Here is a 27,844-nt window from a genome sequence, read left to right as displayed (position 1 = left end):
GGCGGCCCCGGAGGCTTCAGGGCCCGGCGGCCGCGGTCCCTTGGGCATCCCCCCCTGCCCGCCCACGCGGAGTTAGGCGCAGCCCGGCCACGGCCGGGCCGGCCCTCCGGCCGGGCAGCAGCTGGCCCGAAGCCACTGGGAGCCACCATGGAGTGGGCACGGCCCCTTAGCCCCAGCAAGGCCCCCCCTTGCCCCCACGCCGCCCGCCGAGCACAGGACCCCGGCCCTGGTGGACGGCAGGCCCGGAGAAGCGGCCCCGGCCCCCGCCCCCGCTCCCGCCCCCGGCCGTGGCGAAACGGCGGAGGGGGGGCTTTTTCCGGAGGGAGCTGTGGAGAGACACACGGGCAGACAGGGGGCTGCGGCGCGGCTGGGCTCCGGTGGGGGCGGCCAAGTGCAGGTCGAGGGCTTCGTGGGCCGCACGGACGGTACCCCGGCCTGCGGCGGAGTCTGGGTCCGGGCCAGCCACCACGGGAGCGGCTGGGGTGGCGGCTGCCTTCCAGGGCCGCATTCTGGCCGCATGTCCAGCCAGCTCGGCGGGGAGCGATCCCTCCGGCGCGCTGTGTTGGGAGGGACGTGAGGAGGTGAGGCCTGCAGCGGTGCTCAGCGGGGCGGAGGCGGCCTCGGCCGCGGGCCACTAAATGTCAAGGCGGAGCGGGAGGCAAAAAAGCCTACAGCACTCGGTATTCCCATGTGGTCTCCCATCCAGGTACGAAACAGGCCAGACCCTGATTAGCTTCCGAGATCAGACGAGGTGTGGTGCGTTCAGGGAGGTGTGGCCGTAGAATGCAGCGGGGGCCACGGTGTGCCTCTTGAGGCTTAGCTTCGCTGGTGCTGGCGACTTACCGCCAGCCCGGCAGCCAACCCTCTCCGGCGCGGCCCTGCCGTCCGCCCAGGCAAGCGACAGGAGGCCTCGAGGGCCCGGGGGTGGTGGAGTTGTGGGCGACTTCGCAGCTCAGGTCAGGCGGGACCCTCCAGGCCTGTAGGCGCTTGGCCCTCCGCCCCAGAGCCGCTCAACGCTCACAGGACTTGGCCCCGGAGGCTTAAGGGCCTGTGGCCCTCGGTCCCTTGTGCATTCCCCACCCTGTCAATCCACACAGTGCTAGGCGCAGCCCAGCCACGGCCTGGCCGGCCCGCCTGCCCAACGGCAGTTGGCCCGAAGCCACTGGGAGCCACCATTGAGCCGGCACGGCCCCTTAGACACAGCAACGCCACCCTTGCCCCCACGCCAACTGCCGAGCAAAGTTCCCGGCGCCTGGTGTCTAGCCAGCCCAGCGAACCGGTCCCAGCCCACGACCCCGCTCCCACTCTCGGCCGTGGCGAAGTGGCAAAGGGTGGGCTTTTTCCGGAGGGAGCTGTGGAGAGACACACGGGCAGACAGGGGGCTGCGGCGCGGCTGGGCTCCGGTGGGGGCGGCCAAGTGCAGGTCGAGGGCTTCGTGGGCCGCACGGACGGCACCCCGGCCTGCGGCGGAGTCTGGGTCCGGGCCAGCCACCACGGGAGCGGCTGGGGTGGCGGCTGCCTTCCAGGGCCGCCTTCTGGCCGCCTGGCCGGCCAGGCCGGCGCGGAGCGCCCCCTCTGGCGCGCTGTGGTGGGAGGGGCCGGAGGAGGTGGGGCCTGCAGCGCTGCCCGGCGGGGGCGGGGGCGGGGGCGGAGGCAGCGGCCTCGGCCTTGGCCTCGGCCTCGGCCTAGGCCGCGGGCGACTAAAGGAGAAGGCGGAGCGGGAGGCAAAAAGCCTACAGCACCCGGTATTCCCAGGCGGTCTCCCATCCAAGTACTAACCAGGCCCGACCCTGCTTAGCTTCCGAGATCAGACGAGATCGGGCGCGTTCAGGGTGGTATGGCTGTAGACGTTAAAAGGGGCCCGCGGAGTGCCTCTTGAGGCCCAGCTTCGCTGGCGCTTGTGCCTCCCCGCCAGCCCGGCGGCCAGCCCGCCCCGGCAGGGCCCCGCCGCCCGCCCAGGCAGGGCAACGGCGGCCTCGGGTACCAGGGGGGTGGCGGAGGGTTCGGCGACCTCCCAGCCCAGGGCGGGCGGGACCCACCAAACCGTTCGGCGCTTGGCGCCCCGCCCCAGATCCCGCACGTCGCTCACAGGGACGTGGCCCCGGAGGCTTCAGGGCCCGGGGCCCGCGGTCCCTTGGGCCTCCCCTCTGCCCGCCCACGCGGCGCTAGGCGCAGCCCAGCCGCAGCCCGGGCCGGCCCTCCTGCCCGACGGCAGTCGGCCCTTAACCCACTGGGAGCCACCATTGAGTCGGCACGGCCCCTTAGCCCCAGCAAGGCCACCCTTGCCCCCACGCCACCCGCCGAGCACAGGACCCGGCGCCTTGTGGCCGGCCGGCCCGGAGCACCGGCCCCGGCCCCCGCCCCCGCTCCCGCCCCCGGCCGTGGCGAAACGGCGGAGGGGGGGCTTTTTCCGGAGGGAGCTGTGGAGAGACACACCGGCAGATAGGTGGCTGCGCCGGGGCTGGGCGCTGGTGGGGGCGGCCAGGTGCAGGTCAAGGGGCTCGCGGGCCGCACGGCCGGCACCCGGGCCTGAGGCGGAGTCTGGGTTCAGGCCAGCCACCCCGGGAGCGGCTGGGATGCGGCTGCCTTCCAGGGCCGCCTTCTGGCCGCCTGGCCGGCCAGGCAGGCGGAGAGCGCCCCCTCTGGCGCGCTGTGGTGGGAGGGGCCGGAGGAGGTGGGGCCTGCAGCGGTGCCCGGCGGGGGCGGGGGCGGGGGCGGGGGCGGAGGCGGCGGGCGACTAAAGGAGAAGGCGGAGCGGGAGGCAAAAAGCCTACAGCACCCGGTATTCCCAGGCGGTCTCCCATCCAAGTACTAACCAGGCCCGACCCTGCTTAGCTTCCGAGATCAGACGAGATCGGGCGCGTTCAGGGTGGTATGGCCGTAGACGTTAAGAGGGGCCCGCGGAGTGCCTCTTGAGGCCCAGCTTCGCTGGCGCTTGCGCCTCCCCGCCAGCCCGGCGGCCAGCCCGCCCCGGCAGGGCCCCGCCGCCCGCCCAGGCAGGGCAACGGCGGCCTCGGGTACCAGGGGGGTGGCGGAGGGTTCGGCGACCTCCCAGCCCAGGGCGGGCGGGACCCACCAAACCGTTCGGCGCTTGGCGCCCCGCCCCAGATCCCGCACGTCGCTCACAGGGACGTGGCCCCGGAGGCTTCAGGGCCCGGGGCCCGCGGTCCCTTGGGCCTCCCCTCTGCCCGCCCACGCGGCGCTAGGCGCAGCCCAGCCGCAGCCCGGGCCGGCCCTCCTGCCCGACAGCAGTCGGCCCTTAACCCACTGGGAGCCACCATTGAGTCGGCACGGCCCCTTAGCCCCAGCAAGGCCACCCTTGCCCCCACGCCGCCCGCCGAGCACAGGACCCCGGCCCTGGTGGCCGGCAGGCCCGGAGAAGCGGCCCCGGCCCCCGCCCCCGCTCCCGCCCCCGGCCGTGGCGAAACGGCGGAGGGGGGGCTTTTTCCGGAGGGAGCTGTGGAGAGACACACGGGCAGACAGGGGGCTGCGGCGCGGCTGGGCTCCGGTGGGGGCGGCCAAGTGCAGGTCGAGGGCCTCGCGGGCCGCACGGACGGCACCCCGGCCTGCGGCGGAGTCTGGGTCCGGGCCAGCCACCACGGGAGCGGCTGGGGTGGCGGCTGCCTTCCAGGGCCGCATTCTGGCCGCATGTCCAGCCAGCTCGGCGGGGAGCGATCCCTCCGGCGCGCTGTGTTGGGAGGGACGTGAGGAGGTGAGGCCTGCAGCGGTGCTCAGCGGGGGCGGAGGCGGCCTCGGCCGCGGGCCACTAAATGTCAAGGCGGAGCGGGAGGCAAAAAAGCCTACAGCACTCGGTATTCCCATGTGGTCTCCCATCCAGGTACGAAACAGGCCAGACCCTGATTAGCTTCCGAGATCAGACGAGGTGTGGTGCGTTCAGGGAGGTGTGGCCGTAGAATGCAGCGGGGGCCACGGTGTGCCTCTTGAGGCTTAGCTTCGCTGGTGCTGGCGACTTACCGCCAGCCCGGCAGCCAACCCTCTCCGGCGCGGCCCTGCCGTCCGCCCAGGCAAGCGACAGGAGGCCTCGAGGGCCCGGGGGTGGTGGAGTTGTGGGCGACTTCGCAGCTCAGGTCAGGCGGGACCCTCCAGGCCTGTAGGCGCTTGGCCCTCCGCCCCAGAGCCGCTCAACGCTCACAGGACTTGGCCCCGGAGGCTTAAGGGCCTGTGGCCCTCGGTCCCTTGTGCATTCCCCACCCTGTCAATCCACACAGTGCTAGGCGCAGCCCAGCCACGGCCTGGCCGGCCCGCCTGCCCAACGGCAGTTGGCCCGAAGCCACTGGGAGCCACCATTGAGCCGGCACGGCCCCTTAGACACAGCAACGCCACCCTTGCCCCCACGCCAACTGCCGAGCAAAGTTCCCGGCGCCTGGTGTCTAGCCAGCCCAGCGAACCGGTCCCAGCCCACGACCCCGCTCCCACTCTCGGCCGTGGCGAAGTGGCAAAGGGTGGGCTTTTTCCGGAGGGAGCTGTGGAGAGACACACGGGCAGACAGGGGGCTGCGGCGCGGCTGGGCTCCGGTGGGGGCGGCCAAGTGCAGGTCGAGGGCTTCGTGGGCCGCACGGATGGCACCCCGGCCTGCGGCGGAGTCTGGGTCCGGGCCAGCCACCACGGGAGCGGCTGGGGTGGCGGCTGCCTTCCAGGGCCGCCTTCTGGCCGCCTGGCCGGCCAGGCCGGCGCGGAGCGCCCCCTCTGGCGCGCTGTGGTGGGAGGGGCCGGAGGAGGTGGGGCCTGCAGCGCTGCCCGGCGGGGGCGGGGGCGGGGGCGGAGGCAGCGGCCTCGGCCTCGGCCTCGGCCTAGGCCGCGGGCGACTAAAGGAGAAGGCGGAGCGGGAGGCAAAAAGCCTACAGCACCCGGTATTCCCAGGCGGTCTCCCATCCAAGTACTAACCAGGCCCGACCCTGCTTAGCTTCCGAGATCAGACGAGATCGGGCGCGTTCAGGGTGGTATGGCCGTAGACGTTAAGAGGGGCCCGCGGAGTGCCTCTTGAGGCCCAGCTTCGCTGGCGCTTGCGCCTCCCCGCCAGCCCGGCGGCCAGCCCGCCCCGGCAGGGCCCCGCCGCCCGCCCAGGCAGGGCAACGGCGGCCTCGGGTACCAGGGGGGTGGCGGAGGGTTCGGCGACCTCCCAGCCCAGGGCGGGCGGGACCCACCAAACCGTTCGGCGCTTGGCGCCCCGCCCCAGATCCCGCACGTCGCTCACAGGGACGTGGCCCCGGAGGCTTCAGGGCCCGGGGCCCGCGGTCCCTTGGGCCTCCCCTCTGCCCGCCCACGCGGCGCTAGGCGCAGCCCAGCCGCAGCCCGGGCCGGCCCTCCTGCCCGACGGCAGTCGGCCCTTAACCCACTGGGAGCCACCATTGAGTCGGCACGGCCCCTTAGCCCCAGCAAGGCCACCCTTGCCCCCACGCCACCCGCCGAGCACAGGACCCGGCGCCTTGTGGCCGGCCGGCCCGGAGCACCGGCCCCGGCCCCCGCCCCCGCTCCCGCCCCCGGCCGTGGCGAAACGGCGGAGGGGGGGCTTTTTCCGGAGGGAGCTGTGGAGAGACACACCGGCAGATAGGTGGCTGCGCCGGGGCTGGGCGCTGGTGGGGGCGGCCAGGTGCAGGTCAAGGGGCTCGCGGGCCGCACGGCCGGCACCCGGGCCTGAGGCGGAGTCTGGGTTCAGGCCAGCCACCCCGGGAGCGGCTGGGATGCGGCTGCCTTCCAGGGCCGCCTTCTGGCCGCCTGGCCGGCCAGGCAGGCGGAGAGCGCCCCCTCTGGCGCGCTGTGGTGGGAGGGGCCGGAGGAGGTGGGGCCTGCAGCGGTGCCCGGCGGGGGCGGGGGCGGGGGCGGGGGCGGAGGCGGCGGGCGACTAAAGGAGAAGGCGGAGCGGGAGGCAAAAAGCCTACAGCACCCGGTATTCCCAGGCGGTCTCCCATCCAAGTACTAACCAGGCCCGACCCTGCTTAGCTTCCGAGATCAGACGAGATCGGGCGCGTTCAGGGTGGTATGGCCGTAGACACAGGAGGGGCCCGCGCGGTGCCTCTTGAGGCCCAGCTTCGCTGGCGCCTGCGCCTTACCGCCATGCCGGCGGCCAGCCCTCTCCGGCAGGGCCCTGCCGCCCGCCCAGGCAGGCGACAGGAGGCCTCGGGGACCCGGGGGTGGCGGAGTGGTGGGCCACCTCGCAGCCCAGGGCGGGCGGGACGCTCCAGGCCCGTCGGCGCTTGGCGCCCCGCCGCAGATCCCGCTCGACGCTCACAGGGACGCGGCCCCGGAGGCTTCAGGGCCCGGCGGCCGCGGTCCCTTGGGCATCCCCCCCTGCCCGCCCACGCGGAGTTAGGCGCAGCCCGGCCACGGCCGGGCCGGCCCTCCGGCCGGGCAGCAGCTGGCCCGAAGCCACTGGGAGCCACCATGGAGTGGGCACGGCCCCTTAGCCCCAGCAAGGCCCCCCCTTGCCCCCACGCCGCCCGCCGAGCACAGGACCCCGGCCCTGGTGGCCGGCAGGCCCGGAGAAGCGGCCCCGGCCCCCGCCCCCGCTCCCGCCCCCGGCCGTGGCGAAACGGCGGAGGCAGGGGCTTTTTCCGGAGGGAGCTGTGGAGAGACACACGGGCAGACAGGGGGCTGCGGCGCGGCTGGGCTCCGGTGGGGGCGGCCAAGTGCAGGTCGAGGGCCTCGCGGGCCGCACGGACGGCACCCCGGCCTGCGGCGGAGTCTGGGTCCGGGCCAGCCACCACGGGAGCGGCTGGGGTGGCGGCTGCCTTCCAGGGCCGCATTCTGGCCGCATGTCCAGCCAGCTCGGCGGGGAGCGATCCCTCCGGCGCGCTGTGTTGGGAGGGACGTGAGGAGGTGAGGCCTGCAGCGGTGCTCAGCGGGGGCGGAGGCGGCCTCGGCCGCGGGCCACTAAATGTCAAGGCGGAGCGGGAGGCAAAAAAGCCTACAGCACTCGGTATTCCCATGTGGTCTCCCATCCAGGTACGAAACAGGCCAGACCCTGATTAGCTTCCGAGATCAGACGAGGTGTGGTGCGTTCAGGGAGGTGTGGCCGTAGAATGCAGCGGGGGCCACGGTGTGCCTCTTGAGGCTTAGCTTCGCTGGTGCTGGCGACTTACCGCCAGCCCGGCAGCCAACCCTCTCCGGCGCGGCCCTGCCGTCCGCCCAGGCAAGCGACAGGAGGCCTCGAGGGCCCGGGGGTGGTGGAGTTGTGGGCGACTTCGCAGCTCAGGTCAGGCGGGACCCTCCAGGCCTGTAGGCGCTTGGCCCTCCGCCCCAGAGCCGCTCAACGCTCACAGGACTTGGCCCCGGAGGCTTAAGGGCCTGTGGCCCTCGGTCCCTTGTGCATTCCCCACCCTGTCAATCCACACAGTGCTAGGCGCAGCCCAGCCACGGCCTGGCCGGCCCGCCTGCCCAACGGCAGTTGGCCCGAAGCCACTGGGAGCCACCATTGAGCCGGCACGGCCCCTTAGACACAGCAACGCCACCCTTGCCCCCACGCCAACTGCCGAGCAAAGTTCCTGGCGCCTGGTGTCTAGCCAGCCCAGCGAACCGGTCCCAGCCCACGACCCCGCTCCCACTCTCGGCCGTGGCGAAGTGGCAAAGGGTGGGCTTTTTCCGGAGGGAGCTGTGGAGAGACACACGGGCAGACAGGGGGCTGCGGCGCGGCTGGGCTCCGGTGGGGGCGGCCAAGTGCAGGTCGAGGGCTTCGTGGGCCGCACGGATGGCACCCCGGCCTGCGGCGGAGTCTGGGTCCGGGCCAGCCACCACGGGAGCGGCTGGGGTGGCGGCTGCCTTCCAGGGCCGCCTTCTGGCCGCCTGGCCGGCCAGGCCGGCGCGGAGCGCCCCCTCTGGCGCGCTGTGGTGGGAGGGGCCGGAGGAGGTGGGGCCTGCAGCGCTGCCCGGCGGGGGCGGGGGCGGGGGCGGAGGCAGCGGCCTCGGCCTCGGCCTCGGCCTAGGCCGCGGGCGACTAAAGGAGAAGGCGGAGCGGGAGGCAAAAAGCCTACAGCACCCGGTATTCCCAGGCGGTCTCCCATCCAAGTACTAACCAGGCCCGACCCTGCTTAGCTTCCGAGATCAGACGAGATCGGGCGCGTTCAGGGTGGTATGGCCGTAGACGTTAAGAGGGGCCCGCGGAGTGCCTCTTGAGGCCCAGCTTCGCTGGCGCTTGCGCCTCCCCGCCAGCCCGGCGGCCAGCCCGCCCCGGCAGGGCCCCGCCGCCCGCCCAGGCAGGGCAACGGCGGCCTCGGGTACCAGGGGGGTGGCGGAGGGTTCGGCGACCTCCCAGCCCAGGGCGGGCGGGACCCACCAAACCGTTCGGCGCTTGGCGCCCCGCCCCAGATCCCGCACGTCGCTCACAGGGACGTGGCCCCGGAGGCTTCAGGGCCCGGGGCCCGCGGTCCCTTGGGCCTCCCCTCTGCCCGCCCACGCGGCGCTAGGCGCAGCCCAGCCGCAGCCCGGGCCGGCCCTCCTGCCCGACGGCAGTCGGCCCTTAACCCACTGGGAGCCACCATTGAGTCGGCACGGCCCCTTAGCCCCAGCAAGGCCACCCTTGCCCCCACGCCACCCGCCGAGCACAGGACCCGGCGCCTTGTGGCCGGCCGGCCTGGAGCACCGGCCCCGGCCCCCGCCCCCGCTCCCGCCCCCGGCCGTGGCGAAACGGCGGAGGGGGGGCTTTTTCCGGAGGGAGCTGTGGAGAGACACACCGGCAGATAGGTGGCTGCGCCGGGGCTGGGCGCTGGTGGGGGCGGCCAGGTGCAGGTCAAGGGGCTCGCGGGCCGCACGGCCGGCACCCGGGCCTGAGGCGGAGTCTGGGTTCAGGCCAGCCACCCCGGGAGCGGCTGGGATGCGGCTGCCTTCCAGGGCCGCCTTCTGGCCGCCTGGCCGGCCAGGCAGGCGGAGAGCGCCCCCTCTGGCGCGCTGTGGTGGGAGGGGCCGGAGGAGGTGGGGCCTGCAGCGGTGCCCGGCGGGGGCGGGGGCGGGGGCGGGGGCGGAGGCGGCGGGCGACTAAAGGAGAAGGCGGAGCGGGAGGCAAAAAGCCTACAGCACCCGGTATTCCCAGGCGGTCTCCCATCCAAGTACTAACCAGGCCCGACCCTGCTTAGCTTCCGAGATCAGACGAGATCGGGCGCGTTCAGGGTGGTATGGCCGTAGACGCAGGAGGGGCCCGCGCGGTGCCTCTTGAGGCCCAGCTTCGCTGGCGCCTGCGCCTTACCGCCATGCCGGCGGCCAGCCCTCTCCGGCAGGGCCCTGCCGCCCGCCCAGGCAGGCGACAGGAGGCCTCGGGGACCCGGGGGTGGCGGAGTGGTGGGCCACCTCGCAGCCCAGGGCGGGCGGGACGCTCCAGGCCCGTCGGCGCTTGGCGCCCCGCCGCAGATCCCGCTCGACGCTCACAGGGACGCGGCCCCGGAGGCTTCAGGGCCCGGCGGCCGCGGTCCCTTGGGCATCCCCCCCTGCCCGCCCACGCGGAGTTAGGCGCAGCCCGGCCACGGCCGGGCCGGCCCTCCGGCCGGGCAGCAGCTGGCCCGAAGCCACTGGGAGCCACCATGGAGTGGGCACGGCCCCTTAGCCCCAGCAAGGCCCCCCCTTGCCCCCACGCCGCCCGCCGAGCACAGGACCCCGGCCCTGGTGGCCGGCAGGCCCGGAGAAGCGGCCCCGGCCCCCGCCCCCGCTCCCGCCCCCGGCCGTGGCGAAACGGCGGAGGGGGGGCTTTTTCCGGAGGGAGCTGTGGAGAGACACACGGGCAGACAGGGGGCTGCGGCGCGGCTGGGCTCCGGTGGGGGCGGCCAAGTGCAGGTCGAGGGCCTCGCGGGCCGCACGGACGGCACCCCGGCCTGCGGCGGAGTCTGGGTCCGGGCCAGCCACAACGGGAGCGGCTGGGGTGGCGGCTGCCTTCCAGGGCCGCATTCTGGCCGCATGTCCAGCCAGCTCGGCGGGGAGCGATCCCTCCGGCGCGCTGTGTTGGGAAGGACGTGAGGAGGTGAGGCCTGCAGCGGTGCTCAGCGGGGGCGGAGGCGGCCTCGGCCGCGGGCCACTAAATGTCAAGGCGGAGCGGGAGGCAAAAAAGCCTACAGCACTCGGTATTCCCATGTGGTCTCCCATCCAGGTACGAAACAGGCCAGACCCTGATTAGCTTCCGAGATCAGACGAGGTGTGGTGCGTTCAGGGAGGTGTGGCCGTAGAATGCAGCGGGGGCCACGGTGTGCCTCTTGAGGCTTAGCTTCGCTGGTGCTGGCGACTTACCGCCAGCCCGGCAGCCAACCCTCTCCAGCGCGGCCCTGCCGTCCGCCCAGGCAAGCGACAGGAGGCCTCGAGGGCCCGGGGGTGGTGGAGTTGTGGGCGACTTCGCAGCTCAGGTCAGGCGGGACCCTCCAGGCCTGTAGGCGCTTGGCCCTCCGCCCCAGAGCCGCTCAACGCTCACAGGACTTGGCCCCGGAGGCTTAAGGGCCTGTGGCCCTCGGTCCCTTGTGCATTCCCCACCCTGTCAATCCACACAGTGCTAGGCGCAGCCCAGCCACGGCCTGGCCGGCCCGCCTGCCCAACGGCAGTTGGCCCGAAGCCACTGGGAGCCACCATTGAGCCGGCACGGCCCCTTAGACACAGCAACGCCACCCTTGCCCCCACGCCAACTGCCGAGCAAAGTTCCCGGCGCCTGGTGTCTAGCCAGCCCAGCGAACCGGTCCCAGCCCACGACCCCGCTCCCACTCTCGGCCGTGGCGAAGTGGCAAAGGGTGGGCTTTTTCCGGAGGGAGCTGTGGAGAGACACACGGGCAGACAGGGGGCTGCGGCGCGGCTGGGCTCCGGTGGGGGCGGCCAAGTGCAGGTCGAGGGCTTCGTGGGCCGCACGGACGGCACCCCGGCCTGCGGCGGAGTCTGGGTCCGGGCCAGCCACCACGGGAGCGGCTGGGGTGGCGGCTGCCTTCCAGGGCCGCCTTCTGGCCGCCTGGCCGGCCAGGCCGGCGCGGAGCGCCCCCTCTGGCGCGCTGTGGTGGGAGGGGCCGGAGGAGGTGGGGCCTGCAGCGCTGCCCGGCGGGGGCGGGGGCGGGGGCGGAGGCAGCGGCCTCGGCCTTGGCCTCGGCCTCGGCCTAGGCCGCGGGCGACTAAAGGAGAAGGCGGAGCGGGAGGCAAAAAGCCTACAGCACCCGGTATTCCCAGGCGGTCTCCCATCCAAGTACTAACCAGGCCCGACCCTGCTTAGCTTCCGAGATCAGACGAGATCGGGCGCGTTCAGGGTGGTATGGCCGTAGACGTTAAGAGGGGCCCGCGGAGTGCCTCTTGAGGCCCAGCTTCGCTGGCGCTTGCGCCTCCCCGCCAGCCCGGCGGCCAGCCCGCCCCGGCAGGGCCCCGCCGCCCGCCCAGGCAGGGCAACGGCGGCCTCGGGTACCAGGGGGGTGGCGGAGGGTTCGGCGACCTCCCAGCCCAGGGCGGGCGGGACCCACCAAACCGTTCGGCGCTTGGCGCCCCGCCCCAGATCCCGCACGTCGCTCACAGGGACGTGGCCCCGGAGGCTTCAGGGCCCGGGGCCCGCGGTCCCTTGGGCCTCCCCTCTGCCCGCCCACGCGGCGCTAGGCGCAGCCCAGCCGCAGCCCGGGCCGGCCCTCCTGCCCGACGGCAGTCGGCCCTTAACCCACTGGGAGCCACCATTGAGTCGGCACGGCCCCTTAGCCCCAGCAAGGCCACCCTTGCCCCCACGCCACCCGCCGAGCACAGGACCCGGCGCCTTGTGGCCGGCCGGCCCGGAGCACCGGCCCCGGCCCCCGCCCCCGCTCCCGCCCCCGGCCGTGGCGAAACGGCGGAGGGGGGGCTTTTTCCGGAGGGAGCTGTGGAGAGACACAACGGCAGATAGGTGGCTGCGCCGGGGCTGGGCGCTGGTGGGGGCGGCCAGGTGCAGGTCAAGGGGCTCGCGGGCCGCACGGCCGGCACCCGGGCCTGAGGCGGAGTCTGGGTTCAGGCCAGCCACCCCGGGAGCGGCTGGGATGCGGCTGCCTTCCAGGGCCGCCTTCTGGCCGCCTGGCCGGCCAGGCAGGCGGAGAGCGCCCCCTCTGGCGCGCTGTGGTGGGAGGGGCCGGAGGAGGTGGGGCCTGCAGCGGTGCCCGGCGGGGGCGGGGGCGGGGGCGGGGGCGGAGGCGGCGGGCGACTAAAGGAGAAGGCGGAGCGGGAGGCAAAAAGCCTACAGCACCCGGTATTCCCAGGCGGTCTCCCATCCAAGTACTAACCAGGCCCGACCCTGCTTAGCTTCCGAGATCAGACGAGATCGGGCGCGTTCAGGGTGGTATGGCCGTAGACGCAGGAGGGGCCCGCGCGGTGCCTCTTGAGGCCCAGCTTCGCTGGCGCCTGCGCCTTACCGCCATGCCGGCGGCCAGCCCTCTCCGGCAGGGCCCTGCCGCCCGCCCAGGCAGGCGACAGGAGGCCTCGGGGACCCGGGGGTGGCGGAGTGGTGGGCCACCTCGCAGCCCAGGGCGGGCGGGACGCTCCAGGCCCGTCGGCGCTTGGCGCCCCGCCGCAGATCCCGCTCGACGCTCACAGGGACGCGGCCCCGGAGGCTTCAGGGCCCGGCGGCCGCGGTCCCTTGGGCATCCCCCCCTGCCCGCCCACGCGGAGTTAGGCGCAGCCCGGCCACGGCCGGGCCGGCCCTCCGGCCGGGCAGCAGCTGGCCCGAAGCCACTGGGAGCCACCATGGAGTGGGCACGGCCCCTTAGCCCCAGCAAGGCCCCCCCTTGCCCCCACGCCGCCCGCCGAGCACAGGACCCCGGCCCTGGTGGCCGGCAGGCCCGGAGAAGTGGCCCCGGCCCCCGCCCCCGCTCCCGCCCCCGGCCGTGGCGAAACGGCGGAGGGGGGGCTTTTTCCGGAGGGAGCTGTGGAGAGACACACGGGCAGACAGGGGGCTGCGGCGCGGCTGGGCTCCGGTGGGGGCGGCCAAGTGCAGGTCGAGGGCCTCGCGGGCCGCACGGACGGCACCCCGGCCTGCGGCGGAGTCTGGGTCCGGGCCAGCCACCACGGGAGCGGCTGGGGTGGCGGCTGCCTTCCAGGGCCGCATTCTGGCCGCATGTCCAGCCAGCTCGGCGGGGAGCGATCCCTCCGGCGCGCTGTGTTGGGAGGGACGTGAGGAGGTGAGGCCTGCAGCGGTGCTCAGCGGGGGCGGAGGCGGCCTCGGCCGCGGGCCACTAAATGTCAAGGCGGAGCGGGAGGCAAAAAAGCCTACAGCACTCGGTATTCCCATGTGGTCTCCCATCCAGGTACGAAACAGGCCAGACCCTGATTAGCTTCCGAGATCAGACGAGGTGTGGTGCGTTCAGGGAGGTGTGGCCGTAGAATGCAGCGGGGGCCACGGTGTGCCTCTTGAGGCTTAGCTTCGCTGGTGCTGGCGACTTACCGCCAGCCCGGCAGCCAACCCTCTCCGGCGCGGCCCTGCCGTCCGCCCAGGCAAGCGACAGGAGGCCTCGAGGGCCCGGGGGTGGTGGAGTTGTGGGCGACTTCGCAGCTCAGGTCAGGCGGGACCCTCCAGGCCTGTAGGCGCTTGGCCCTCCGCCCCAGAGCCGCTCAACGCTCACAGGACTTGGCCCCGGAGGCTTAAGGGCCTGTGGCCCTCGGTCCCTTGTGCATTCCCCACCCTGTCAATCCACACAGTGCTAGGCGCAGCCCAGCCACGGCCTGGCTGGCCCGCCTGCCCAACGGCAGTTGGCCCGAAGCCACTGGGAGCCACCATTGAGCCGGCACGGCCCCTTAGACACAGCAACGCCACCCTTGCCCCCACGCCAACTGCCGAGCAAAGTTCCCGGCGCCTGGTGTCTAGCCAGCCCAGCGAACCGGTCCCAGCCCACGACCCCGCTCCCACTCTCGGCCGTGGCGAAGTGGCAAAGGGTGGGCTTTTTCCGGAGGGAGCTGTGGAGAGACACACGGGCAGACAGGGGGCTGCGGCGCGGCTGGGCTCCGGTGGGGGCGGCCAAGTGCAGGTCGAGGGCTTCGTGGGCCGCACGGACGGCACCCCGGCCTGCGGCGGAGTCTGGGTCCGGGCCAGCCACCACGGGAGCGGCTGGGGTGGCGGCTGCCTTCCAGGGCCGCCTTCTGGCCGCCTGGCCGGCCAGGCCGGCGCGGAGCGCCCCCTCTGGCGCGCTGTGGTGGGAGGGGCCGGAGGAGGTGGGGCCTGCAGCGCTGCCCGGCGGGGGCGGGGGCGGGGGCGGAGGCAGCGGCCTCGGCCTTGGCCTCGGCCTCGGCCTAGGCCGCGGGCGACTAAAGGAGAAGGCGGAGCGGGAGGCAAAAAGCCTACAGCACCCGGTATTCCCAGGCGGTCTCCCATCCAAGTACTAACCAGGCCCGACCCTGCTTAGCTTCCGAGATCAGACGAGATCGGGCGCGTTCAGGGTGGTATGGCCGTAGACGTTAAGAGGGGCCCGCGGAGTGCCTCTTGAGGCCCAGCTTCGCTGGCGCTTGCGCCTCCCCGCCAGCCCGGCGGCCAGCCCGCCCCGGCAGGGCCCCGCCGCCCGCCCAGGCAGGGCAACGGCGGCCTCGGGTACCAGGGGGGTGGCGGAGGGTTCGGCGACCTCCCAGCCCAGGGCGGGCGGGACCCACCAAACCGTTCGGCGCTTGGCGCCCCGCCCCAGATCCCGCACGTCGCTCACAGGGACGTGGCCCCGGAGGCTTCAGGGCCCGGGGCCCGCGGTCCCTTGGGCCTCCCCTCTGCCCGCCCACGCGGCGCTAGGCGCAGCCCAGCCGCAGCCCGGGCCGGCCCTCCTGCCCGACGGCAGTCGGCCCTTAACCCACTGGGAGCCACCATTGAGTCGGCACGGCCCCTTAGCCCCAGCAAGGCCACCCTTGCCCCCACGCCACCCGCCGAGCACAGGACCCGGCGCCTTGTGGCCGGCCGGCCCGGAGCACCGGCCCCGGCCCCCGCACCCGCTCCCGCCCCCGGCCGTGGCGAAACGGCGGAGGGGGGGCTTTTTCCGGAGGGAGCTGTGGAGAGACACACCGGCAGATAGGTGGCTGCGCCGGGGCTGGGCGCTGGTGGGGGCGGCCAGGTGCAGGTCAAGGGGCTCGCGGGCCGCACGGCCGGCACCCGGGCCTGAGGCGGAGTCTGGGTTCAGGCCAGCCACCCCGGGAGCGGCTGGGATGCGGCTGCCTTCCAGGGCCGCCTTCTGGCCGCCTGGCCGGCCAGGCAGGCGGAGAGCGCCCCCTCTGGCGCGCTGTGGTGGGAGGGGCCGGAGGAGGTGGGGCCTGCAGCGGTGCCCGGCGGGGGCGGGGGCGGGGGCGGGGGCGGAGGCGGCGGGCGACTAAAGGAGAAGGCGGAGCGGGAGGCAAAAAGCCTACAGCACCCGGTATTCCCAGGCGGTCTCCCATCCAAGTACTAACCAGGCCCGACCCTGCTTAGCTTCCGAGATCAGACGAGATCGGGCGCGTTCAGGGTGGTATGGCCGTAGACGCAGGAGGGGCCCGCGCGGTGCCTCTTGAGGCCCAGCTTCGCTGGCGCCTGCGCCTTACCGCCATGCCGGCGGCCAGCCCTCTCCGGCAGGGCCCTGCCGCCCGCCCAGGCAGGCGACAGGAGGCCTCGGGGACCCGGGGGTGGAGGAGTGGTGGGCCACCTCGCAGCCCAGGGCGGGCGGGACGCTCCAGGCCCGTCGGCGCTTGGCGCCCCGCCGCAGATCCCGCTCGACGCTCACAGGGACGCGGCCCCGGAGGCTTCAGGGCCCGGCGGCCGCGGTCCCTTGGGCATCCCCCCCTGCCCGCCCACGCGGAGTTAGGCGCAGCCCGGCCACGGCCGGGCCGGCCCTCTGGCCGGGCAGCAGCTGGCCCGAAGCCACTGGGAGCCACCATGGAGTGGGCACGGCCCCTTAGCCCCAGCAAGGCCCCCCCTTGCCCCCACGCCGCCCGCCGAGCACAGGACCCCGGCCCTGGTGGACGGCAGGCCCGGAGAAGCGGCCCCGGCCCCCGCCCCCGCTCCCGCCCCCGGCCGTGGCGAAACGGCGGAGGGGGGGCTTTTTCCGGAGGGAGCTGTGGAGAGACACACGGGCAGACAGGGGGCTGCGGCGCGGCTGGGCTCCGGTGGGGGCGGCCAAGTGCAGGTCGAGGGCCTCGCGGGCCGCACGGACGGCACCCCGGCCTGCGGCGGAGTCTGGGTCCGGGCCAGCCACCACGGGAGCGGCTGGGGTGGCGGCTGCCTTCCAGGGCCGCATTCTGGCCGCATGTCCAGCCAGCTCGGCGGGGAGCGATCCCTCCGGCGCGCTGTGTTGGGAGGGACGTGAGGAGGTGAGGCCTGCAGCGGTGCTCAGCGGGGGCAGAGGCGGCCTCGGCCGCGGGCCACTAAATGTCAAGGTGGAGCGGGAGGCAAAAAAGCCTACAGCACTCGGTATTCCCATGTGGTCTCCCATCCAGGTACGAAACAGGCCAGACCCTGATTAGCTTCCGAGATCAGACGAGGTGTGGTGCGTTCAGGGAGGTGTGGCCGTAGAATGCAGCGGGGGCCACGGTGTGCCTCTTGAGGCTTAGCTTCGCTGGTGCTGGCGACTCACCGCCAGCCCGGCAGCCAACCCTCTCCGGCGCGGCCCTGCCGTCCGCCCAGGCAAGCGACAGGAGGCCTCGAGGGCCCGGGGGTGGTGGAGTTGTGGGCGACTTCGCAGCTCAGGTCAGGCGGGACCCTCCAGGCCTGTAGGCGCTTGGCCCTCCGCCCCAGAGCCGCTCAACGCTCACAGGACTTGGCCCCGGAGGCTTAAGGGCCTGTGGCCCTCGGTCCCTTGTGCATTCCCCACCCTGTCAATCCACACAGTGCTAGGCGCAGCCCAGCCACGGCCTGGCCGGCCCGCCTGCCCAACGGCAGTTGGCCCGAAGCCACTGGGAGCCACCATTGAGCCGGCACGGCCCCTTAGACACAGCAACGCCACCCTTGCCCCCACGCCAACTGCCGAGCAAAGTTCCTGGCGCCTGGTGTCTAGCCAGCCCAGCGAACCGGTCCCAGCCCACGACCCCGCTCCCACTCTCGGCCGTGGCGAAGTGGCAAAGGGTGGGCTTTTTCCGGAGGGAGCTGTGGAGAGACACACGGGCAGACAGGGGGCTGCGGCGCGGCTGGGCTCCGGTGGGGGCGGCCAAGTGCAGGTCGAGGGCTTCGTGGGCCGCACGGACAGCACCCCGGCCTGCGGCGGAGTCTGGGTCCGGGCCAGCCACCACGGGAGCGGCTGGGGTGGCGGCTGCCTTCCAGGGCCGCATTCTGGCCGCATGTCCAGCCAGCTCGGTGGGGAGCGATCCCTCCGGCGCGCTGTGTTGGGAGGGACGTGAGGAGGTGAGGCCTGCAGCGGTGCTCAGCGGGGGCGGAGGCGGCCTCGGCCGCGGGCCACTAAATGTCAAGGCGGAGCGGGAGGCAAAAAAGCCTACAGCACTCGGTATTCCCATGTGGTCTCCCATCCAGGTACGAAACAGGCCAGACCCTGATTAGCTTCCGAGATCAGACGAGGTGTGGTGCGTTCAGGGAGGTGTGGCCGTAGAATGCAGCGGGGGCCACGGTGTGCCTCTTGAGGCTTAGCTTCGCTGGTGCTGGCGACTTACCGCCAGCCCGGCAGCCAACCCTTTCCGGCGCGGCCCTGCCGTCCGCCCAGGCAAGCGACAGGAGGCCTCGAGGGCCCGGGGGTGGTGGAGTTGTGGGCGACTTCGCAGCTCAGGTCAGGCGGGACCCTCCAGGCCTGTAGGCGCTTGGCCCTCCGCCCCAGAGCCGCTCAACGCTCACAGGACTTGGCCCCGGAGGCTTAAGGGCCTGTGGCCCTCGGTCCCTTGTGCATTCCCCACCCTGTCAATCCACACAGTGCTAGGCGCAGCCCAGCCACGGCCTGGCCGGCCCGCCTGCCCAACGGCAGTTGGCCCGAAGCCACTGGGAGCCACCATTGAGCCGGCACGGCCCCTTAGACACAGCAACGCCACCCTTGCCCCCACGCCAACTGCCGAGCAAAGTTCCCGGCGCCTGGTGTCTAGCCAGCCCAGCGAACCGGTCCCAGCCCACGACCCCGCTCCCACTCTCGGCCGTGGCGAAGTGGCAAAGGGTGGGCTTTTTCCGGAGGGAGCTGTGGAGAGACACACGGGCAGACAGGGGGCTGCGGCGCGGCTGGGCTCCGGTGGGGGCGGCCAAGTGCAGGTCGAGGGCTTCGTGGGCCGCACGGATGGCACCCCGGCCTGCGGCGGAGTCTGGGTCCGGGCCAGCCACCACGGGAGCGGCTGGGGTGGCGGCTGCCTTCCAGGGCCGCCTTCTGGCCGCCTGGCCGGCCAGGCCGGCGCGGAGCGCCCCCTCTGGCGCGCTGTGGTGGGAGGGGCCGGAGGAGGTGGGGCCTGCAGCGCTGCCCGGCGGGGGCGGGGGCGGGGGCGGAGGCAGCGGCCTCGGCCTCGGCCTCGGCCTAGGCCGCGGGCGACTAAAGGAGAAGGCGGAGCGGGAGGCAAAAAGCCTACAGCACCCGGTATTCCCAGGCGGTCTCCCATCCAAGTACTAACCAGGCCCGACCCTGCTTAGCTTCCGAGATCAGACGAGATCGGGCGCGTTCAGGGTGGTATGGCCGTAGACGTTAAGAGGGGCCCGCGGAGTGCCTCTTGAGGCCCAGCTTCGCTGGCGCTTGCGCCTCCCCGCCAGCCCGGCGGCCAGCCCGCCCCGGCAGGGCCCCGCCGCCCGCCCAGGCAGGGCAACGGCGGCCTCGGGTACCAGGGGGGTGGCGGAGGGTTCGGCGACCTCCCAGCCCAGGGCGGGCGGGACCCACCAAACCGTTCGGCGCTTGGCGCCCCGCCCCAGATCCCGCACGTCGCTCACAGGGACGTGGCCCCGGAGGCTTCAGGGCCCGGGGCCCGCGGTCCCTTGGGCCTCCCCTCTGCCCGCCCACGCGGCGCTAGGCGCAGCCCAGCCGCAGCCCGGGCCGGCCCTCCTGCCCGACGGCAGTCGGCCCTTAACCCACTGGGAGCCACCATTGAGTCGGCACGGCCCCTTAGCCCCAGCAAGGCCACCCTTGCCCCCACGCCACCCGCCGAGCACAGGACCCGGCGCCTTGTGGCCGGCCGGCCCGGAGCACCGGCCCCGGCCCCCGCCCCCGCTCCCGCCCCCGGCCGTGGCGAAACGGCGGAGGGGGGGCTTTTTCCGGAGGGAGCTGTGGAGAGACACACCGGCAGATAGGTGGCTGCGCCGGGGCTGGGCGCTGGTGGGGGCGGCCAGGTGCAGGTCAAGGGGCTCGCGGGCCGCACGGCCGGCACCCGGGCCTGAGGCGGAGTCTGGGTTCAGGCCAGCCACCCCGGGAGCGGCTGGGATGCGGCTGCCTTCCAGGGCCGCCTTCTGGCCGCCTGGCCGGCCAGGCAGGCGGAGAGCGCCCCCTCTGGCGCGCTGTGGTGGGAGGGGCCGGAGGAGGTGGGGCCTGCAGCGGTGCCCGGCGGGGGCGGGGGCGGGGGCGGGGGCGGAGGCGGCGGGCGACTAAAGGAGAAGGCGGAGCGGGAGGCAAAAAGCCTACAGCACCCGGTATTCCCAGGCGGTCTCCCATCCAAGTACTAACCAGGCCCGACCCTGCTTAGCTTCCGAGATCAGACGAGATCGGGCGCGTTCAGGGTGGTATGGCCGTAGACACAGGAGGGGCCCGCGCGGTGCCTCTTGAGGCCCAGCTTCGCTGGCGCCTGCGCCTTACCGCCATGCCGGCGGCCAGCCCTCTCCGGCAGGGCCCTGCCGCCCGCCCAGGCAGGCGACAGGAGGCCTCGGGGACCCGGGGGTGGCGGAGTGGTGGGCCACCTCGCAGCCCAGGGCGGGCGGGACGCTCCAGGCCCGTCGGCGCTTGGCGCCCCGCCGCAGATCCCGCTCGACGCTCACAGGGACGCGGCCCCGGAGGCTTCAGGGCCCGGCGGCCGCGGTCCCTTGGGCATCCCCCCCTGCCCGCCCACGCGGAGTTAGGCGCAGCCCGGCCACGGCCGGGCCGGCCCTCCGGCCGGGCAGCAGCTGGCCCGAAGCCACTGGGAGCCACCATGGAGTGGGCACGGCCCCTTAGCCCCAGCAAGGCCCCCCCTTGCCCCCACGCCGCCCGCCGAGCACAGGACCCCGGCCCTGGTGGCCGGCAGGCCCGGAGAAGCGGCCCCGGCCCCCGCCCCCGCTCCCGCCCCCGGCCGTGGCGAAACGGCGGAGGCGGGGGCTTTTTCCGGAGGGAGCTGTGGAGAGACACACGGGCAGACAGGGGGCTGCGGCGCGGCTGGGCTCCGGTGGGGGCGGCCAAGTGCAGGTCGAGGGCCTCGCGGGCCGCACGGACGGCACCCCGGCCTGCGGCGGAGTCTGGGTCCGGGCCAGCCACCACGGGAGCGGCTGGGGTGGCGGCTGCCTTCCAGGGCCGCATTCTGGCCGCATGTCCAGCCAGCTCGGCGGGGAGCGATCCCTCCGGCGCGCTGTGTTGGGAGGGACGTGAGGAGGTGAGGCCTGCAGCGGTGCTCAGCGGGGGCGGAGGCGGCCTCGGCCGCGGGCCACTAAATGTCAAGGCGGAGCGGGAGGCAAAAAAGCCTACAGCACTCGGTATTCCCATGTGGTCTCCCATCCAGGTACGAAACAGGCCAGACCCTGATTAGCTTCCGAGATCAGACGAGGTGTGGTGCGTTCAGGGAGGTGTGGCCGTAGAATGCAGCGGGGGCCACGGTGTGCCTCTTGAGGCTTAGCTTCGCTGGTGCTGGCGACTTACCGCCAGCCCGGCAGCCAACCCTCTCCGGCGCGGCCCTGCCGTCCGCCCAGGCAAGCGACAGGAGGCCTCGAGGGCCCGGGGGTGGTGGAGTTGTGGGCGACTTCGCAGCTCAGGTCAGGCGGGACCCTCCAGGCCTGTAGGCGCTTGGCCCTCCGCCCCAGAGCCGCTCAACGCTCACAGGACTTGGCCCCGGAGGCTTAAGGGCCTGTGGCCCTCGGTCCCTTGTGCATTCCCCACCCTGTCAATCCACACAGTGCTAGGCGCAGCCCAGCCACGGCCTGGCCGGCCCGCCTGCCCAACGGCAGTTGGCCCGAAGCCACTGGGAGCCACCATTGAGCCGGCACGGCCCCTTAGACACAGCAACGCCACCCTTGCCCCCACGCCAACTGCCGAGCAAAGTTCCTGGCGCCTGGTGTCTAGCCAGCCCAGCGAACCGGTCCCAGCCCACGACCCCGCTCCCACTCTCGGCCGTGGCGAAGTGGCAAAGGGTGGGCTTTTTCCGGAGGGAGCTGTGGAGAGACACACGGGCAGACAGGGGGCTGCGGCGCGGCTGGGCTCCGGTGGGGGCGGCCAAGTGCAGGTCGAGGGCTTCGTGGGCCGCACGGATGGCACCCCGGCCTGCGGCGGAGTCTGGGTCCGGGCCAGCCACCACGGGAGCGGCTGGGGTGGCGGCTGCCTTCCAGGGCCGCCTTCTGGCCGCCTGGCCGGCCAGGCCGGCGCGGAGCGCCCCCTCTGGCGCGCTGTGGTGGGAGGGGCCGGAGGAGGTGGGGCCTGCAGCGCTGCCCGGCGGGGGCGGGGGCGGGGGCGGAGGCAGCGGCCTCGGCCTCGGCCTCGGCCTAGGCCGCGGGCGACTAAAGGAGAAGGCGGAGCGGGAGGCAAAAAGCCTACAGCACCCGGTATTCCCAGGCGGTCTCCCATCCAAGTACTAACCAGGCCCGACCCTGCTTAGCTTCCGAGATCAGACGAGATCGGGCGCGTTCAGGGTGGTATGGCCGTAGACGTTAAGAGGGGCCCGCGGAGTGCCTCTTGAGGCCCAGCTTCGCTGGCGCTTGCGCCTCCCCGCCAGCCCGGCGGCCAGCCCGCCCCGGCAGGGCCCCGCCGCCCGCCCAGGCAGGGCAACGGCGGCCTCGGGTACCAGGGGGGTGGCGGAGGGTTCGGCGACCTCCCAGCCCAGGGCGGGCGGGACCCACCAAACCGTTCGGCGCTTGGCGCCCCGCCCCAGATCCCGCACGTCGCTCACAGGGACGTGGCCCCGGAGGCTTCAGGGCCCGGGGCCCGCGGTCCCTTGGGCCTCCCCTCTGCCCGCCCACGCGGCGCTAGGCGCAGCCCAGCCGCAGCCCGGGCCGGCCCTCCTGCCCGACGGCAGTCGGCCCTTAACCCACTGGGAGCCACCATTGAGTCGGCACGGCCCCTTAGCCCCAGCAAGGCCACCCTTGCCCCCACGCCACCCGCCGAGCACAGGACCCGGCGCCTTGTGGCCGGCCGGCCCGGAGCACCGGCCCCGGCCCCCGCCCCCGCTCCCGCCCCCGGCCGTGGCGAAACGGCGGAGGGGGGGCTTTTTCCGGAGGGAGCTGTGGAGAGACACACCGGCAGATAGGTGGCTGCGCCGGGGCTGGGCGCTGGTGGGGGCGGCCAGGTGCAGGTCAAGGGGCTCGCGGGCCGCACGGCCGGCACCCGGGCCTGAGGCGGAGTCTGGGTTCAGGCCAGCCACCCCGGGAGCGGCTGGGATGCGGCTGCCTTCCAGGGCCGCCTTCTGGCCGCCTGGCCGGCCAGGCAGGCGGAGAGCGCCCCCTCTGGCGCGCTGTGGTGGGAGGGGCCGGAGGAGGTGGGGCCTGCAGCGGTGCCCGGCGGGGGCGGGGGCGGGGGCGGGGGCGGAGGCGGCGGGCGACTAAAGGAGAAGGCGGAGCGGGAGGCAAAAAGCCTACAGCACCCGGTATTCCCAGGCGGTCTCCCATCCAAGTACTAACCAGGCCCGACCCTGCTTAGCTTCCGAGATCAGACGAGATCGGGCGCGTTCAGGGTGGTATGGCCGTAGACGCAGGAGGGGCCCGCGCGGTGCCTCTTGAGGCCCAGCTTCGCTGGCGCCTGCGCCTTACCGCCATGCCGGCGGCCAGCCCTCTCCGGCAGGGCCCTGCCGCCCGCCCAGGCAGGCGACAGGAGGCCTCGGGGACCCGGGGGTGGCGGAGTGGTGGGCCACCTCGCAGCCCAGGGCGGGCGGGACGCTCCAGGCCCGTCGGCGCTTGGCGCCCCGCCGCAGATCCCGCTCGACGCTCACAGGGACGCGGCCCCGGAGGCTTCAGGGCCCGGCGGCCGCGGTCCCTTGGGCATCCCCCCCTGCCCGCCCACGCGGAGTTAGGCGCAGCCCGGCCACGGCCGGGCCGGCCCTCCGGCCGGGCAGCAGCTGGCCCGAAGCCACTGGGAGCCACCATGGAGTGGGCACGGCCCCTTAGCCCCAGCAAGGCCCCCCCTTGCCCCCACGCCGCCCGCCGAGCACAGGACCCCGGCCCTGGTTGCCGGCAGGCCCGGAGAAGCGGCCCCGGCCCCCGCCCCCGCTCCCGCCCCCGGCCGTGGCGAAACGGCGGAGGGGGGGCTTTTTCCGGAGGGAGCTGTGGAGAGACACACGGGCAGACAGGGGGCTGCGGCGCGGCTGGGCTCCGGTGGGGGCGGCCAAGTGCAGGTCGAGGGCCTCGCGGGCCGCACGGACGGCACCCCGGCCTGCGGCGGAGTCTGGGTCCGGGCCAGCCACAACGGGAGCGGCTGGGGTGGCGGCTGCCTTCCAGGGCCGCATTCTGGCCGCATGTCCAGCCAGCTCGGCGGGGAGCGATCCCTCCGGCGCGCTGTGTTGGGAAGGACGTGAGGAGGTGAGGCCTGCAGCGGTGCTCAGCGGGGGCGGAGTCGGCCTCGGCCGCGGGCCACTAAATGTCAAGGCGGAGCGGGAGGCAAAAAAGCCTACAGCACTCGGTATTCCCATGTGGTCTCCCATCCAGGTACGAAACAGGCCAGACCCTGATTAGCTTCCGAGATCAGACGAGGTGTGGTGCGTTCAGGGAGGTGTGGCCGTAGAATGCAGCGGGGGCCACGGTGTGCCTCTTGAGGCTTAGCTTCGCTGGTGCTGGCGACTTACCGCCAGCCCGGCAGCCAACCCTCTCCAGCGCGGCCCTGCCGTCCGCCCAGGCAAGCGACAGGAGGCCTCGAGGGCCCGGGGGTGGTGGAGTTGTGGGCGACTTCGCAGCTCAGGTCAGGCGGGACCCTCCAGGCCTGTAGGCGCTTGGCCCTCCGCCCCAGAGCCGCTCAACGCTCACAGGACTTGGCCCCGGAGGCTTAAGGGCCTGTGGCCCTCGGTCCCTTGTGCATTCCCCACCCTGTCAATCCACACAGTGCTAGGCGCAGCCCAGCCACGGCCTGGCCGGCCCGCCTGCCCAACGGCAGTTGGCCCGAAGCCACTGGGAGCCACCATTGAGCCGGCACGGCCCCTTAGACACAGCAACGCCACCCTTGCCCCCACGCCAACTGCCGAGCAAAGTTCCCGGCGCCTGGTGTCTAGCCAGCCCAGCGAACCGGTCCCAGCCCACGACCCCGCTCCCACTCTCGGCCGTGGCGAAGTGGCAAAGGGTGGGCTTTTTCCGGAGGGAGCTGTGGAGAGACACACGGGCAGACAGGGGGCTGCGGCGCGGCTGGGCTCCGGTGGGGGCGGCCAAGTGCAGGTCGAGGGCTTCGTGGGCCGCACGGACGGCACCCCGGCCTGCGGCGGAGTCTGGGTCCGGGCCAGCCACCACGGGAGCGGCTGGGGTGGCGGCTGCCTTCCAGGGCCGCCTTCTGGCCGCCTGGCCGGCCAGGCCGGCGCGGAGCGCCCCCTCTGGCGCGCTGTGGTGGGAGGGGCCGGAGGAGGTGGGGCCTGCAGCGCTGCCCGGCGGGGGCGGGGGCGGGGGGCGGAGGCAGCGGCCTCGGCCTTGGCCTCGGCCTCGGCCTAGGCCGCGGGCGACTAAAGGAGAAGGCGGAGCGGGAGGCAAAAAGCCTACAGCACCCGGTATTCCCAGGCGGTCTCCCATCCAAGTACTAACCAGGCCCGACCCTGCTTAGCTTCCGAGATCAGACGAGATCGGGCGCGTTCAGGGTGGTATGGCCGTAGACGTTAAAAGGGGCCCGCGGAGTGCCTCTTGAGGCCCAGCTTCGCTGGCGCTTGCGCCTCCCCGCCAGCCCGGCGGCCAGCCCGCCCCGGCAGGGCCCCGCCGCCCGCCCAGGCAGGGCAACGGCGGCCTCGGGTACCAGGGGGGTGGCGGAGGGTTCGGCGACCTCCCAGCCCAGGGCGGGCGGGACCCACCAAACCGTTCGGCGCTTGGCGCCCCGCCCCAGATCCCGCACGTCGCTCACAGGGACGTGGCCCCGGAGGCTTCAGGGCCCGGGGCCCGCGGTCCCTTGGGCCTCCCCTCTGCCCGCCCACGCGGCGCTAGGCGCAGCCCAGCCGCAGCCCGGGCCGGCCCTCCTGCCCGACGGCAGTCGGCCCTTAACCCACTGGGAGCCACCATTGAGTCGGCACGGCCCCTTAGCCCCAGCAAGGCCACCCTTGCCCCCACGCCACCCGCCGAGCACAGGACCCGGCGCCTTGTGGCCGGCCGGCCCGGAGCACCGGCCCCGGCCCCCGCCCCCGCTCCCGCCCCCGGCCGTGGCGAAACGGCGGAGGGGGGGCTTTTTCCGGAGGGAGCTGTGGAGAGACACACCGGCAGATAGGTGGCTGCGCCGGGGCTGGGCGCTGGTGGGGGCGGCCAGGTGCAGGTCAAGGGGCTCGCGGGCCGCACGGCCGGCACCCGGGCCTGAGGCGGAGTCTGGGTTCAGGCCAGCCACCCCGGGAGCGGCTGGGATGCGGCTGCCTTCCAGGGCCGCCTTCTGGCCGCCTGGCCGGCCAGGCAGGCGGAGAGCGCCCCCTCTGGCGCGCTGTGGTGGGAGGGGCCGGAGGAGGTGGGGCCTGCAGCGGTGCCCGGCGGGGGCGGGGGCGGGGGCGGGGGCGGAGGCGGCGGGCGACTAAAGGAGAAGGCGGAGCGGGAGGCAAAAAGCCTACAGCACCCGGTATTCCCAGGCGGTCTCCCATCCAAGTACTAACCAGGCCCGACCCTGCTTAGCTTCCGAGATCAGACGAGATCGGGCGCGTTCAGGGTGGTATGGCCGTAGACGCAGGAGGGGCCCGCGCGGTGCCTCTTGAGGCCCAGCTTCGCTGGCGCCTGCGCCTTACCGCCATGCCGGCGGCCAGCCCTCTCCGGCAGGGCCCTGCCGCCCGCCCAGGCAGGCGACAGGAGGCCTCGGGGACCCGGGGGTGGCGGAGTGGTGGGCCACCTCGCAGCCCAGGGCGGGCGGGACGCTCCAGGCCCGTCGGCGCTTGGCGCCCCGCCGCAGATCCCGCTCGACGCTCACAGGGACGCGGCCCCGGAGGCTTCAGGGCCCGGCGGCCGCGGTCCCTTGGGCATCCCCCCCTGCCCGCCCACGCGGAGTTAGGCGCAGCCCGGCCACGGCCGGGCCGGCCCTCCGGCCGGGCAGCAGCTGGCCCGAAGCCACTGGGAGCCACCATGGAGTGGGCACGGCCCCTTAGCCCCAGCAAGGCCCCCCCTTGCCCCCACGCCGCCCGCCGAGCACAGGACCCCGGCCCTGGTGGCCGGCAGGCCCGGAGAAGTGGCCCCGGCCCCCGCCCCCGCTCCCGCCCCCGGCCGTGGCGAAACGGCGGAGGGGGGGCTTTTTCCGGAGGGAGCTGTGGAGAGACACACCGGGCAGACAGGGGGCTGCGGCGCGGCTGGGCTCCGGTGGGGGCGGCCAAGTGCAGGTCGAGGGCCTCGCGGGCCGCACGGACGGCACCCCGGCCTGCGGCGGAGTCTGGGTCCGGGCCAGCCACCACGGGAGCGGCTGGGGTGGCGGCTGCCTTCCAGGGCCGCATTCTGGCCGCATGTCCAGCCAGCTCGGCGGGGAGCGATCCCTCCGGCGCGCTGTGTTGGGAGGGACGTGAGGAGGTGAGGCCTGCAGCGGTGCTCAGCGGGGGCGGAGGCGGCCTCGGCCGCGGGCCACTAAATGTCAAGGCGGAGCGGGAGGCAAAAAAGCCTACAGCACTCGGTATTCCCATGTGGTCTCCCATCCAGGTACGAAACAGGCCAGACCCTGATTAGCTTCCGAGATCAGACGAGGTGTGGTGCGTTCAGGGAGGTGTGGCCGTAGAATGCAGCGGGGGCCACGGTGTGCCTCTTGAGGCTTAGCTTCGCTGGTGCTGGCGACTTACCGCCAGCCCGGCAGCCAACCCTCTCCGGCGCGGCCCTGCCGTCCGCCCAGGCAAGCGACAGGAGGCCTCGAGGGCCCGGGGGTGGTGGAGTTGTGGGCGACTTCGCAGCTCAGGTCAGGCGGGACCCTCCAGGCCTGTAGGCGCTTGGCCCTCCGCCCCAGAGCCGCTCAACGCTCACAGGACTTGGCCCCGGAGGCTTAAGGGCCTGTGGCCCTCGGTCCCTTGTGCATTCCCCACCCTGTCAATCCACACAGTGCTAGACGCAGCCCAGCCACGGCCTGGCCGGCCCGCCTGCCCAACGGCAGTTGGCCCGAAGCCACTGGGAGCCACCATTGAGCCGGCACGGCCCCTTAGACACAGCAACGCCACCCTTGCCCCCACGCCAACTGCCGAGCAAAGTTCCCGGCGCCTGGTGTCTAGCCAGCCCAGCGAACCGGTCCCAGCCCACGACCCCGCTCCCACTCTCGGCCGTGGCGAAGTGGCAAAGGGTGGGCTTTTCCGGAGGGAGCTGTGGAGAGACACACGGGCAGACAGGGGGCTGCGGCGCGGCTGGGCTCCGGTGGGGGCGGCCAAGTGCAGGTCGAGGGCTTCGTGGGCCGCACGGACGGCACCCCGGCCTGCGGCGGAGTCTGGGTCCGGGCCAGCCACCACGGGAGCGGCTGGGGTGGCGGCTGCCTTCCAGGGCCGCCTTCTGGCCGCCTGGCCGGCCAGGCCGGCGCGGAGCGCCCCCTCTGGCGCGCTGTGGTGGGAGGGGCCGGAGGAGGTGGGGCCTGCAGCGCTGCCCGGCGGGGGCGGGGGCGGGGGCGGAGGCAGCGGCCTCGGCCTTGGCCTCGGCCTCGGCCTAGGCCGCGGGCGACTAAAGGAGAAGGCGGAGCGGGAGGCAAAAAGCCTACAGCACCCGGTATTCCCAGGCGGTCTCCCATCCAAGTACTAACCAGGCCCGACCCTGCTT

General features: G+C 73.9%; 16 non-coding genes and 10 pseudogenes across 16 annotated transcripts; all 26 read right to left on the bottom strand.

The window, feature by feature from the left end:
* Window positions 1-665: 665 nt before the first annotated feature.
* LOC133075160 (5S ribosomal RNA) lies at window positions 666-784 on the bottom strand (annotated as a pseudogene).
* A 946-nt stretch (window positions 785-1,730) lies between these two features.
* Window positions 1,731-1,849, bottom strand: LOC133104168 (5S ribosomal RNA). The gene has a single exon (XR_009703493.1). It is a non-coding gene; the product is annotated as a 5S ribosomal RNA (ribosomal RNA).
* Window positions 1,850-2,767: 918 nt separating this feature from the next.
* Window positions 2,768-2,886, bottom strand: LOC133104790 (5S ribosomal RNA). Its single transcript, XR_009703731.1, has one exon. It is a non-coding gene; the product is annotated as a 5S ribosomal RNA (ribosomal RNA).
* A 911-nt stretch (window positions 2,887-3,797) lies between these two features.
* On the bottom strand, window positions 3,798-3,916 carry LOC133075152 (5S ribosomal RNA; annotated as a pseudogene).
* A 940-nt stretch (window positions 3,917-4,856) lies between these two features.
* On the bottom strand, window positions 4,857-4,975 carry LOC133104734 (5S ribosomal RNA). The gene has a single exon (XR_009703714.1). It is a non-coding gene; the product is annotated as a 5S ribosomal RNA (ribosomal RNA).
* A 918-nt stretch (window positions 4,976-5,893) lies between these two features.
* LOC133104685 (5S ribosomal RNA) lies at window positions 5,894-6,012 on the bottom strand. The gene has a single exon (XR_009703687.1). It is a non-coding gene; the product is annotated as a 5S ribosomal RNA (ribosomal RNA).
* Window positions 6,013-6,922: 910 nt separating this feature from the next.
* LOC133075145 (5S ribosomal RNA) lies at window positions 6,923-7,041 on the bottom strand (annotated as a pseudogene).
* A 940-nt stretch (window positions 7,042-7,981) lies between these two features.
* On the bottom strand, window positions 7,982-8,100 carry LOC133104572 (5S ribosomal RNA). The gene has a single exon (XR_009703639.1). It is a non-coding gene; the product is annotated as a 5S ribosomal RNA (ribosomal RNA).
* A 918-nt stretch (window positions 8,101-9,018) lies between these two features.
* LOC133104506 (5S ribosomal RNA) lies at window positions 9,019-9,137 on the bottom strand. The gene has a single exon (XR_009703597.1). It is a non-coding gene; the product is annotated as a 5S ribosomal RNA (ribosomal RNA).
* A 909-nt stretch (window positions 9,138-10,046) lies between these two features.
* On the bottom strand, window positions 10,047-10,165 carry LOC133075137 (5S ribosomal RNA; annotated as a pseudogene).
* A 946-nt stretch (window positions 10,166-11,111) lies between these two features.
* Window positions 11,112-11,230, bottom strand: LOC133104459 (5S ribosomal RNA). Its single transcript, XR_009703583.1, has one exon. It is a non-coding gene; the product is annotated as a 5S ribosomal RNA (ribosomal RNA).
* A 918-nt stretch (window positions 11,231-12,148) lies between these two features.
* On the bottom strand, window positions 12,149-12,267 carry LOC133104421 (5S ribosomal RNA). The gene has a single exon (XR_009703568.1). It is a non-coding gene; the product is annotated as a 5S ribosomal RNA (ribosomal RNA).
* A 909-nt stretch (window positions 12,268-13,176) lies between these two features.
* Window positions 13,177-13,295, bottom strand: LOC133075129 (5S ribosomal RNA; annotated as a pseudogene).
* A 946-nt stretch (window positions 13,296-14,241) lies between these two features.
* LOC133104369 (5S ribosomal RNA) lies at window positions 14,242-14,360 on the bottom strand. The gene has a single exon (XR_009703549.1). It is a non-coding gene; the product is annotated as a 5S ribosomal RNA (ribosomal RNA).
* Window positions 14,361-15,278: 918 nt separating this feature from the next.
* On the bottom strand, window positions 15,279-15,397 carry LOC133104314 (5S ribosomal RNA). Its single transcript, XR_009703526.1, has one exon. It is a non-coding gene; the product is annotated as a 5S ribosomal RNA (ribosomal RNA).
* Window positions 15,398-16,306: 909 nt separating this feature from the next.
* LOC133075122 (5S ribosomal RNA) lies at window positions 16,307-16,425 on the bottom strand (annotated as a pseudogene).
* Window positions 16,426-17,333: 908 nt separating this feature from the next.
* LOC133075105 (5S ribosomal RNA) lies at window positions 17,334-17,452 on the bottom strand (annotated as a pseudogene).
* Window positions 17,453-18,392: 940 nt separating this feature from the next.
* Window positions 18,393-18,511, bottom strand: LOC133104263 (5S ribosomal RNA). The gene has a single exon (XR_009703506.1). It is a non-coding gene; the product is annotated as a 5S ribosomal RNA (ribosomal RNA).
* A 918-nt stretch (window positions 18,512-19,429) lies between these two features.
* On the bottom strand, window positions 19,430-19,548 carry LOC133104181 (5S ribosomal RNA). The gene has a single exon (XR_009703495.1). It is a non-coding gene; the product is annotated as a 5S ribosomal RNA (ribosomal RNA).
* Window positions 19,549-20,458: 910 nt separating this feature from the next.
* Window positions 20,459-20,577, bottom strand: LOC133075098 (5S ribosomal RNA; annotated as a pseudogene).
* A 940-nt stretch (window positions 20,578-21,517) lies between these two features.
* LOC133104102 (5S ribosomal RNA) lies at window positions 21,518-21,636 on the bottom strand. Its single transcript, XR_009703484.1, has one exon. It is a non-coding gene; the product is annotated as a 5S ribosomal RNA (ribosomal RNA).
* Window positions 21,637-22,554: 918 nt separating this feature from the next.
* On the bottom strand, window positions 22,555-22,673 carry LOC133104055 (5S ribosomal RNA). Its single transcript, XR_009703466.1, has one exon. It is a non-coding gene; the product is annotated as a 5S ribosomal RNA (ribosomal RNA).
* A 909-nt stretch (window positions 22,674-23,582) lies between these two features.
* On the bottom strand, window positions 23,583-23,701 carry LOC133075091 (5S ribosomal RNA; annotated as a pseudogene).
* Window positions 23,702-24,648: 947 nt separating this feature from the next.
* On the bottom strand, window positions 24,649-24,767 carry LOC133103990 (5S ribosomal RNA). Its single transcript, XR_009703446.1, has one exon. It is a non-coding gene; the product is annotated as a 5S ribosomal RNA (ribosomal RNA).
* A 918-nt stretch (window positions 24,768-25,685) lies between these two features.
* On the bottom strand, window positions 25,686-25,804 carry LOC133103935 (5S ribosomal RNA). Its single transcript, XR_009703431.1, has one exon. It is a non-coding gene; the product is annotated as a 5S ribosomal RNA (ribosomal RNA).
* A 910-nt stretch (window positions 25,805-26,714) lies between these two features.
* On the bottom strand, window positions 26,715-26,833 carry LOC133075084 (5S ribosomal RNA; annotated as a pseudogene).
* Between the last annotated feature and the right edge of the window lie 1,011 nt (window positions 26,834-27,844).

This window comes from Eubalaena glacialis, chromosome 1 (assembly GCF_028564815.1).
Source record: "Eubalaena glacialis isolate mEubGla1 chromosome 1, mEubGla1.1.hap2.+ XY, whole genome shotgun sequence".
Taxonomy (NCBI): Eukaryota; Metazoa; Chordata; class Mammalia; order Artiodactyla; family Balaenidae; genus Eubalaena; species Eubalaena glacialis.
This window is presented reverse-complemented; position numbering and strand designations above follow the sequence as displayed.